General features: G+C 36.9%; 1 non-coding gene across 1 annotated transcript; it reads right to left on the bottom strand.

Moving 5' to 3' along the window:
* Positions 1-2,176: 2,176 nt before the first annotated feature.
* On the bottom strand, positions 2,177-2,283 carry LOC128296213 (small nucleolar RNA R71). The gene has a single exon (XR_008286762.1). It is a non-coding gene; the product is annotated as a small nucleolar RNA R71 (small nucleolar RNA).
* Positions 2,284-11,842: the final 9,559 nt, after the last annotated feature.

Raw genomic sequence — 11,842 nt, 5'->3', positions numbered from 1 at the left:
AATACTCAAAGCCTTAACCTTCCTAAAAAGCCAAGCTAACTCTTGACCCTGATCCAATTCTAATTATACTTCAAGCTTAGCAAGTCAACCTGAATTGCTAGGGTTTGCAAATGATCGGCCACCTCTCATATTTGAGCCACAGCTTCACCCATAATATGGTCTTTATCTCTGACCTGACTTGAAAATGGTGGAATTGCTCCTTCCAATGCTCGTTGTTTGATTCCAAGAGTTCAACTAAGAGTCCACAATTTTGTAATGTAATCTCGAGCATTTCTATTTTCCTTTTCAACTCTTCAATACTGTTTAAGCTCGCTTTCAGCTTAATGTGGAGTTGCGACTACGATACTGATGAAGTGACTTTTCTAGTTCTGCTACCCTAGCTTTAAATCTGACCTTTTCATTTTGTCATTCCAATAGGTCTCTTTCGAGAGCATTTTCTCGAACTCGGGCATCTTGGAATTTCTTTTCCCATTGTTCGGCTCTATTCTTTTCTTTTTTGATCTCTTGTCACTATTGTTCTGATATTTTTTCTAGCCCAGCAGTTTTCATCGACAAGCGCAATTTCTTATAATCTGTTTTTAAACTGTCCAGATCTTCCTTGCCTTGTTCTTTCCTTTTCTCAGTTTATCAGCCTCTAGCTTCTGAACGTCAACATCTAGTCCTAATTTCATCTTTTCCTCTTCCAACTACTCTATCCTCTTTCCTAGCTCTGCATTCCTTCTTTCAAAATCCTGCTTTATGATATCTAGCTCAGATGGGATCACTTGCAGGTATTCTTCCATTGGTTGAGTGCCTTTTTGACTCAGCCCAGGGATGTTATCATTGAATCTTTTAACCCACCACCCATTATATTCGGGGGTCGTCGTCGGACCTGCAGCAAATCTTTTTATTCGGCAGGTTTGGTTCCAGGTATTAGACGGAGTTGATTGCACGCCTAGAGATAGGGTGATAAGATTTTGTCGGATTAAGGTGAAACCTAATAAGGGAATCCATAGAGCGAGTTAATGCAATTCTAGGGTGTTAATTAGAAAGATATTTCAATTATTCAACCTAAGGTTAAACATTATTAGTCTTGAGAGAGATAATAATATAACTTAAGGATTTCTACGGATCAAGTCAAATGAATAAATCGTCTGATTCAGAGTCAAATAACAAGTGAAGTCTATCCTTAGGTATTGTCTTAATCAATCGAATTTTCACAAAACTATTTTCCAAAATTTTCTTTCTGTGCATTCTTAGTTAATAATTAGTTTAGATAACCAAACCTCTTAATTTTTAGGCTAGATAATGAAAAGAAAGTAAAAACTAGTACTCGTAGTTCCTTCGGGTTTGACAATCTGGTCTTGCTGAACTATACTACTGTTCGATAGGTACACGTGTCTTAATCGTGATAATACATTAGTCTCAAGAGTGATTCATTCATAAATCTTTAAAACCTGTCACGAATATCACGTATCAAGTTTTTGGCGCAGTTGCAGGGGAACTAGGATATTAGGAACACTCGGTTTTTATTACTTTAGCCATTTTACTTTTATTGCAATTTAAAATTTTCTTTTCTTTTCTAATTCTTCATTTATTTTCTTCTGACAGGTTTTTCTAGTTTATGACTAGAAGAAACTCGCCAGGACCATTACTGTTTGATAGTGAGCTTAATCGCACAGTTCGCAGAAACTGAAGAGAAATAAGATGAAGCTTACGATACATAGAGAAAGTGCAAGACGACGATACTTCAACCACAATCGAGGAAATGGCTGAAAACCAAGAAAATTCACTACCTCCTGCGATTGTTGTTAATCAGAATCTTGCTCCGCGCACTATGTATGATTATGCTAAACCTTCTTTAACAGGAACTGAGTCGAGCATAGTTAGACCCGCTGTAGCTGCAAATACTTTTGAACTGAAACCTAACACAATTCAAATGATACAGCAATTTGCTCAGTTTGATGGTTTGCGGGACGAAGATCCCAACGCTCACTTAGAAAATTTCTTAGAATTTTACGACACTTTTAAAATAAATGGCGTTTCTGATGACGCCATTTGCCTTCGGTTGTTTCCCTTTTCATTGAGAAACAAAGCAAAACAATGGTTGAATTCATTGCCACGGGGGTCAATCACTACTTGGGAACAAATGACCGAAAAGTTTTTATTAAAATATTTTCTGCCGGCTAAAACGGTTAAATTACGTAATGATATCTCTTCTTTTGTGTAGATGAATTTGAAAACACAGTACGATGCATGAGAGAGATACAAGGACCTCTTGAGAAAATGCCCTCACCATGGGTTACCACTCTGGCTACAGGTTCAAACATTTCATAATGGCCTGAATCCTTCGACTCGATAGATGATCGACATAGCCGCTGGCAGAACCATCAATAATAAGACACTTTAAGATGCTTATGAATTTATAGAAGATATGTCACTGAATAATTATCAGTGGCAAGTCATGAGGGCAAAGCCAACAAAAGCAGGCGGCGTTTATAATGTCGATTCAGTCACCATGCTCTCTAATCAGGTAGAACTCTTGAATAAGAAAATTGACGGTCTCCTTAGTTCTTCACAAGTTCACCCAGTAATGTAGTGCGAAGTGAGTGGAGGTGGATCAAGCAGTTCAGAATACCCATCTTATAGCCACAACATGGAGAATGAGCAGTTAAATTACATGGGTAACAATTCTTGATCTCAAAACAATCCTTATAGCAATATTTACAATACAGGTTGGAGGAACCACCCAAATTTTTCATGGGGAGGCCAAGGAAATCAGAGACCACCACCCCCTTTAGGCTTTCAGCAACCACCGTACCAGCAGGAGAAAAAGCTAAACCTTGTGGAGATGCTAACCAAATTCATTTCGGTGTCAGAAACTCGTTTTTAGAATACCGAGACAACACTCAAAAATCAACAACCAAATTTATCCAGGGGCTCGAAACTTAGATTGGACAGCTCGCCAAGCTGATTTCTGAACGACCACAAGGTAGCCTGCCAAGCCATACTGAATCTAACCCAAGGGAGCAACTCAACACGATTGCCATTCAAGATGATGAAGGGTTAGTTGCAAAACCAAGGCCAGAAATGGTGGTAAGCAAATGTAAGAATGAGGTAGGCCAAAATGACCCAAAGCTGATGAGTACAGAATATAAACCTCGTATGCCATACCCCAATGCGACAAGGAAAGACCGATCAGACGAAAAATTTGGTAAATTCCTTAAACTTTTAAAGAAACTACATATTAATTTACCGTTTATTGAAGCCCTTTCGCAGATGCCAAACGCAGTCAAGTTTTTAAAGAAGCTTTTAATAAATAAACGAAAGTTGGATGAGGCGTCGCATGTGGAGTTGAATTCAATTTGCTCAGCCATATTACAGAATAAGCTACCCAACAAACTGAAGGATCCATGGAGTTTTCGATTCCTTGTTTAATTGGTAGTTTAGATGTTCATCATGCAATGGGCTAACTTAGGGGCAAGCATTAATGTTATACCTTATAAAATGTTTAAACAACTAGGTCTTGGGAAACCCAAACAAACAAAGATAAGCATTTAATTGGCTAATAAAACCATTAGATTCCTTGGGGTAATCATTGAAGATGTTCTTGTTAAGATCGATAAATTTATATACCCAGTAAACTTTGTTGTTCTAGACATGGAAGAGGATAGTAACGCACCTTTAATTTTAGGACGACCCTTTTTAGCGATTGCTAGAACCATTATTGATGTTGGTACAGGTGAACTCACACTTCGTGTAGGAGACAAAACAATCACTCTTCAAGCTCTTAATTCGAATAAATATTGAAGGTGGTTGTATAAATCATTCTACTAGTACTGATCATGTGGTGACACCCTCTATGCAGGAAACAGTTTCGAAGAATACATTTGAGTTGTGTTCAAACAACAACAAAGGACATATCTATGAAGAATGAAGGGTACAAATCGATGAGCTAGGATACAGAAACCAAGAACACCCGATGAACTGAAACTGAGCCAAGACAAGCTCAATACCTTACCAAATAAACTTAAGGTTGGAGACAAAGTACTACTAGATGCAGCAGATCCTCGCATTGTCACTCCTGAACCTAATGAAGAAACTCCTCTTATGGTACTCAGTATTTTTCCATATGGTACAGTCGAGGTAATTCATCCCAAATTTGGCACATTTAAGGTAAACAATACCCGTCTTAAACATTATGTTGATAAAGTTGATAGCAGGGATGAAGAGTGTAAACTCCTCGCACTACCTTGACCATGCAGAAGAGAGGTAAGTCGAGCTTAGACTATAAATAAGCGCTTCTCGGGAGGAAATCCGAGCACTAACAATGTCAATTTCTTTAAAATTTTAATTTTTAACATCTAACATACTAACCGAATCATGGAACGCAGACTTTCAAAGGGCTACAAGGCCAGGCACACGGGCGTACCTTAGGTCGTGTTAAAAAAGGGCAAGATTTTTTCCCCAACACGAGATACGATAAGTTGCCACGGCCGTGTGACATGGCCGTGGGCGAAACTACCAAATACCCGTGCCTCGAAACCGTGGTTGAAACTGAAAATGTAACACGGGCGTGCGACACGCCCGTGCCAACCACCCGTGGTTGACACTGTCAAAATGGACACGGGCGTGGACCTATGTACACTGGCGTGGGAGAAGCGAACGAAATAAGACACGGCCATGCTACACGGCTGTGTGCACCTACATGCCCAAAGAACACGGACGCGGACCAAATGTCAGACGCGTTCAAATTCAAAATTCGTGAAACACAAAGGCAAAATTTAGGCCACAAAGCACGTCCTATGGCCGTGTGCCCCAAAATCTATATAAACCCCTCACTATTCATCAGCTCCCTCCCAAAAAAACCTTAACCCTAGCAGCTACAACTTCACACGCCCTATCACCCACGCCCGTGCGCCACCTACAACACCAATTCTGACTCCCAAAGCTCCTTGTTTTTACGTTTGTTTACTCTTTTCTCTCTATTTTCTTTAAATATGTTGCTTATTTCATGATTACTCTGCTATATTGAACTATTTTGAATGAATATTCATAGTTAGAATATTAAAATACTCATGCTTTTTTAATTAGAATATTAAAATACTCATGCTTTTTTAATAAACATTTTTGTCATTTTAGTTACTACATTATGCTATACTCTTTCATTTTTCCTTGTTTCCATGAAATTTATGCCTACTCACATGCATTCATTATTTCCATAATCCTCTAACTTGATATATTGAGTGGTTTTAGCTTGTATCATCTCGTACGTAAATCTCATAAAATATTTATATTTAGCCTTGATTTTTCATACTATTCGTGGGGCATATTGGTTGATTTTTGATTTTTTAATGCAGGTACAATGTCGCCCTCACGTGGTAAGAAGACCACTGTTCCCGCCTCGAAGAAGAGGAAAGGAGCAGCGTCACCCTCGGGTCCTACCACGGAGATTAGGAACCCGGTCCTCCAGGTTCCCTAGGGACCCTAGGAGGAATTATATCAGATATTACAGGCCCGACCCCTAGGTGTGGGCCGCTGCATTGATTGGGCCACACTCGAGCAGACTCAATTGGCTGACGCGGTCCGAACCCTCCTAACGACTGACCCGTGGGGGCTCTTCTTTGAGATCGTCAAGCCAACGTATCTCGAGTTTGCATTGGAACTCTGCTCAACGTTCCATCTTCAGACTGTCATGACAAACTTCGACGATCCTAGAATGGTCCAGTTCTGCCTTGGTGGTCTTGTACACCAGTTGAGTGTACCTGAGTTCGGGATTACACTAGGGCTATACACGGAGGAATTCACAGATGATAATGAACTCAACACCCTCCACTGCCACATCCACACTACTCCCCCTCAAAATGCTGGAGGGACCTTGTCCCTGCCTCGGCCACCTACGAACTTAGTCGCTCCAAGGCATCGGCTCTCCCTCTATCCTTGAGGTATCTACACACCATCATGGCTCACAGTCTGACAGGGAGACAAGAGAGCACCGGTGTTGTCACCACCCACGATGCCTATTTCTTATGGAGTATGGCGAATGGGCACGTCATCGACCTCGCCAACTTTATTACCCTCGCCATTCGCCACTAGATGGAGCGGCACAAGAAAGGAGTCATCTCTATTGGGCCCTATGTGACACGACTGACTCGACACTTCAGCCTCCTCAATACAGTAGCCCAATCATCCTCCCTCGCTCTCATCGGCCAGATGTCCCCACAGGGCATCTCGAGCATCCGAAGTATGAGGATGATCAAGAAACGACGTGGCACCTACCCTCCTCAGTACCACCTCGCCCAGTCCACCAAGGAGGAGGACCCAGAGGACATTACTGATGATGTCCCTCCACTTCATGAAGACCCACCGTCTTAGCCACCACCCCCCTCTCGTCCAATTCATACGGCGGCTTCATACGCTGACATCTCTGAGCACCTTACTCGATTCAAGCAGTAGTGTTTTCAGCACTTCGATAATATTGATGCTACTCTACAGCAAATTTGTTAGCACTTCCACATCTCATCGCCACCCCCACCTCGCAAACTATCTAGAGATGAAGATGTTTAAAAACTTTTATTTATTATTTTATGTTGTTACTTTTATTCTATTTTAGGACTACTTTTTATTTTACTTTAAGTTTATTTTTATTAGGTTTTATAATTATTATTTTACAAGTTTTAATTTTAGCTATTTCATTACGAGTAATTATTCTTCTTTATATATTTCCTAAAAAGTTCCTGATTCTATCACAGTTATAAAAAGCTCCAAAGCTCACTATTACTCAGGAACTTGGAACTCCACTGGGAAAGGTTCTCCATGATTGTCATGCCCTGCTTGACTACGACCTTAGCCAATATGAGATATAATATTCTTTTGGCGCAGCATTTGTGGAACCCAGCCTCTACTACCACCGGAGTATCCTCCTCCACCTTTATCATTGCTTTGGCTGTTTATTCTCCATGACTCCAATTCAAGGAGTTCATTCATCATTCAGGAAGTTTCACTTCTCTCCCTATCTAATGATTATAAATCTATCTTTGTCAATATATCTTTCTTTGTACATTGAGGGCAATGTACATCTTAAGTGTGGGGGGTCTTTTATATCATCATTAGAAATCCCTGAATTTTATCTTATTCTCACATGAATCACTCATATCACTATTAGAATGAATTTGGATTAATTTACTATTTTTATTAATATGTCTTGAATTAAAACATAGGTATTTATGCATTGATTGTTTAAACTTTAAGACATTAAGGAATCAAGCATGATAAGTTGATTTTTGAGGAATTAAAAAATTTTAGGTTGTTTCCCTAAGTTTAGGTATTATCTTAAGTTGAAATTCACAACTTTAAACATCAAAAAGCCATAATTTTTGTGAGATTTTGAGCCTTTAGAGCATATTTTATTCCTTTCATGTTCACTTTCACTATGACTGCGTCAGTTTTGATTTGTTATTCTAGAACTTGCTTGATTATGCATGCCAAGACCACACCATTTGATTTGATATGTCAAAATGATAAAGGCACTTAGGTTTAACCCACTCACTCCACAAAAGCCTACCTTCATAATTAACCTTTAGTGAACCCCTTTGAACCTAACAAACCATTAATTGATTTACCCTCAATATTAACCCATAACCCATTATTGTTGAAATCCCCTAATTTGATCCCTATTTTTTTTCAAGATTTGATTTGAACTAATTGCTTAGCTATGTTTTGTTCTTCTAAATATTTGACTTGTTCTAAAAAAAAATTTACTTCAATACATATTAGTAGTAATTCGTCGTTTTTGAGCTTGAGTGTTAATACCATATTCTGAGAAGAAGCTCACTTGTAGTCAACTGATGACTAGTTATTTTTCTAGCTAGGTAATTTTTCAATTCAATCTCGATTCTAACATCTTATTTCAACTTGTGACCACACCCCTAACCAAAGCCACGTTACAACCCTCTAAAAGACCTTTTTGATTGATGTATTAGCTCAATTTATAGTGGTGGAGATTTGATTTTCAAGCAAGCCTATGGTAATAACTTTTCATATTGACTAATGAGTGCTTTTATTGATGTCCTTAAACACCTTGAGTGATTTGAGTGAATCTTTAGTGAGGATGTTAAACTCTGTGATATTTTGATCAAAAGTAATCACTTAGATGAGGGGAGACACCTATGTATTCGTGATAAAATGCTCAACTTGGAATGTTTGAAACTTTGATGTACTTTTAGTTGAATTTTCAATGTATGAGTACTTATAGATTATTTTAAGATATTATTGATAGGGATTAGAAATTGAGAAGAATTTATTTTGATTATGAGTTGAGGATTTTTGCTTGAGGACAAGCAAATGCTTAAGTGTGCGGGTATTTGATAAACCGTAATTTATACATTTTTTTATCCCATACTTAGCCTATTTATGAATGGTTTCTCCTTAGATTTTGTGAATTCGATGCTCCTAACCCTTTAATTTCATGTTTTATACTTAGGAGAGCATAGGAGAGTAAAAAGAGCGAGAAACGGGCCGAAAATGGAGAAAATTGACCCACGTGGGGAATCAACACGGCCTGGACTTTCTCACACGGTCGTGTCCCTTTGGCAGGATTGAAGCACGACTTACACGGGTATACTACACGCCCGTGCCTATTCAACAGCCTTGACCACGGGCTAGAGTAATTGCATACAGGCGTGTCACATAAACGTATCCCTGTTGAGCCCAAGTATAACCCTATTCAGAAAAGGCCAATTTTTTGGGCTCTTAGGCAATCAAAAGTCTATTAAACACCTGAAGAGGCACTTAGAAGGGGATGGAGAGTAGGAAGCAAGGAATTACTCAAGGAAAGCCGATTGATCCATCTCAGAAGTCGGATTCGTTATCAAGACTGAAGATCTCCCTTCAAGTTCCTTCAGGAGTTTTGGGTTTTCTTGTGTTTTGTTATCTTTATTCTTTTGAGATGTTTTCTTTCATAAGTATGAACTAAACACCCTAAATACCTAAGGGGAATGAAACTTAAGACGGATCTTGTTATTATCATCTGAATTGTATGATAAATATTTGACTTGTTCTTCATTATGTGTTCTTAATTCTTGTTTTGATATTCCAAGATATTGATTCAAGTTAAGCTCTTATTTAGAGGAGGAATAGACCCTGTCTAAGAGTAAATTTTTCATAATTAAGCGGAGTTGATTGCACGCCTAGAGATAGGGTGATAAGATTTTACCGGATTAAGGTGAAACCTAATAAGGGAATCCATAGATCGAGTTAATGCAATTCTAGGGTGTTAATTAGAAAGATATTTCAATTATTCAACCTAGGGTTAGACGTTATTAGTCTCGAAAGAGATAATAATATAACTCAGGGATTTCTACGATCAAGTCAAATGAATAAATCGTCTGATTCAGAGTCAAATAACAAGTGAAGTCTAGGTGGATTTTTCTTTAGGTATTGTCTTAATCAATCGAATTTTCCCCAAAAGTATTTTCCCAAATTTTCTTTCTATGCATTCTTAGTTAATAATTAGTTTAGATAACCAAACCTCTTAATTTTTAGGCTAGATAATAAAAATGAAGTAAATACTAGTACTCGTAGTTCCTTTGGGTTTGACAATCCGGTCTTGCTGAACTATACTATTGTTCGATAGGTACATTTGCCTTAATCGTGATAATATGTTAGTCACAAGAGCGATTCATTCATAAATCTTTAAAACTTGTCACGAATATCACGTATCAAAATCTCACATAGACATAGGTACAGATATATCTCGAAAGCGATCCACTATCCTATATGGAGGTGAAGACCTCACGAAGGAATAGTTTCTCACTCCCACTTAAAAGTGTATAATCAATCGACTATGAAATGCAAAATGAAAACGTATATCCAAAGACTCGAACCAATAAGGAAAATATATCAAAATGATGTAGACCATAAAAATGAAATGCAACGAAAGGATCATAAATTTAAACCAAATTATCAATTTCCAACAAAAAAGACAAGAACTAATTAACTTGTGACTTGACTCTCTTATTTTAGTCCCCAGTGGAGTCGCCAAGCTGTCGAAACCATTTTTTTTTAAATCAAAACTTTTTATTTTGAAAACGAAGATTGGAGTGGCCACCAATCCTTTTTTATGAGATGGGATCGGGTCACCTCTGTAGCGACGTGAAAAATTTCACTTTGGTCACTTGTTGAGGTGATTATTTGAAAATTTGAAAATGCAATTTTGGTTTTAAAAAGAAAAGGAATCGCCACCGATCTTTTTTTTCTAGGTGTGATCGGACACCTAATAACTCCTCTTTTTTAAAAAAAAGAAAATTTATTTTTGAACAACAATAAAGGCCGAATTTGGGTCTACGCAAAAATCTAGAGAAAAATAGGGTTCGAGAGTCGGTTACGCACGAGGAAGGTATTAGCACTGTAATACCCCATACCCGTACCTGAGACCGGGATAGGATATGAGGCATTACCGAAATTTTCAGAATAATTTCAATTAATTTATATTATTTAGTATTCATTTTCATGTTTCATGTAACATCCTTTTCATATATTCAATTCAAAATATCATATAAAATACAATACAATACTTAAATTTTCATATTTACATGCTCATTCAGGGTATCCGAACCTACCTGACTAAATTGCAGAAATACCAAGATTTAGGGGCATTTGGTAATTTATCATTTTCCCAAATTTCACCCAATCGTAAATTGATAATTTCATTCAATTTATTAATTTAGATAATAAAACAATTTATTCCCTTCAATTTAGTCATTTTTGATATTTTTACAAAATTGCCCCCTAAAGTTTTACTTTTATTCAATTTAGTCCATGAGCTTAAAACATGCAAATTAGCCATGCTAACTGAATATTCGTATATATTTGTCCTCCTCCTCCTCTCCATTCCACATCCTTAATGCATATAACATTCTTGTAAGTACGATTTCACAATTTACTTATTAATGCTCACATCAATTTGTTCACATTAGTCACAGGCACTCAATTATTTATAATTCGAGCTACAGAGCTCAAAATTAAGATCCGTAAATTTTCACTAAAACTAGACTCACATATCATTCTACCATAAAATTTTAAGAATTTTTGGTTTAGTCAATTAGTACAGTTTATTCATTTAAGTTCCCCTGTTTCACTATCCAACAGTTCTGACCTCTCTTCACTAAAAATTAATTATATCACAGTAAAAAACTCAGATAATGTTCCCATTGATTTCTATTGAAAATAGACTCATTAAGGATTCTAAGCATATAAATTTGAGACTCTAGTTAATTTTCTCCAATTTTTGGTGATTTTCCAAAGTCAAAACAGGGGAACCCGAATTCATTCTAACATTGTCTCATAAAATTCATTATATCTCATAATTTACAAATCCATTGCTTACACCGTTCCTTCTATGAAAAACTAGACTCAATAAGCTTTAATTTCATATTTTATTCATCTTCTAATTTGATTTATAAAATTTATGGTGATTTTTCAAAGTTAGTCTACTTCTGCTATCCAATATTGTTTTAGTTCAAGATGTTTATTACCATTTTTCCTCTAAATTTCAAAGGTCATATAATTCAGTCCTTGCTCAATTAGCCCATCTATTAAGCTAATTTTTATCAATTAACATTTTATTTCATCATTCTAAACTATTACAAAATCTTTAAAAATCAGAATTTTAACACTAAACCTTAATTCATAACTTTTTCACAATTAGGTCCTAAAATCAATTTCTATTGAAATTACTTGATAAAATCAACAAACAACAAAATCAAAGCTTCAAATTCATTTTATTTCATCATAAAAAGCTAACACTTATCAATGATAGCTTTTAATTTTGTTCATAAAATTAAAAACTAATGAATTAAACACT

This window comes from Gossypium arboreum, chromosome 7, assembly GCF_025698485.1.
Source record: "Gossypium arboreum isolate Shixiya-1 chromosome 7, ASM2569848v2, whole genome shotgun sequence".
In the NCBI taxonomy this organism is placed as follows: Eukaryota; Viridiplantae; Streptophyta; class Magnoliopsida; order Malvales; family Malvaceae; genus Gossypium; species Gossypium arboreum.
This window is presented reverse-complemented; position numbering and strand designations above follow the sequence as displayed.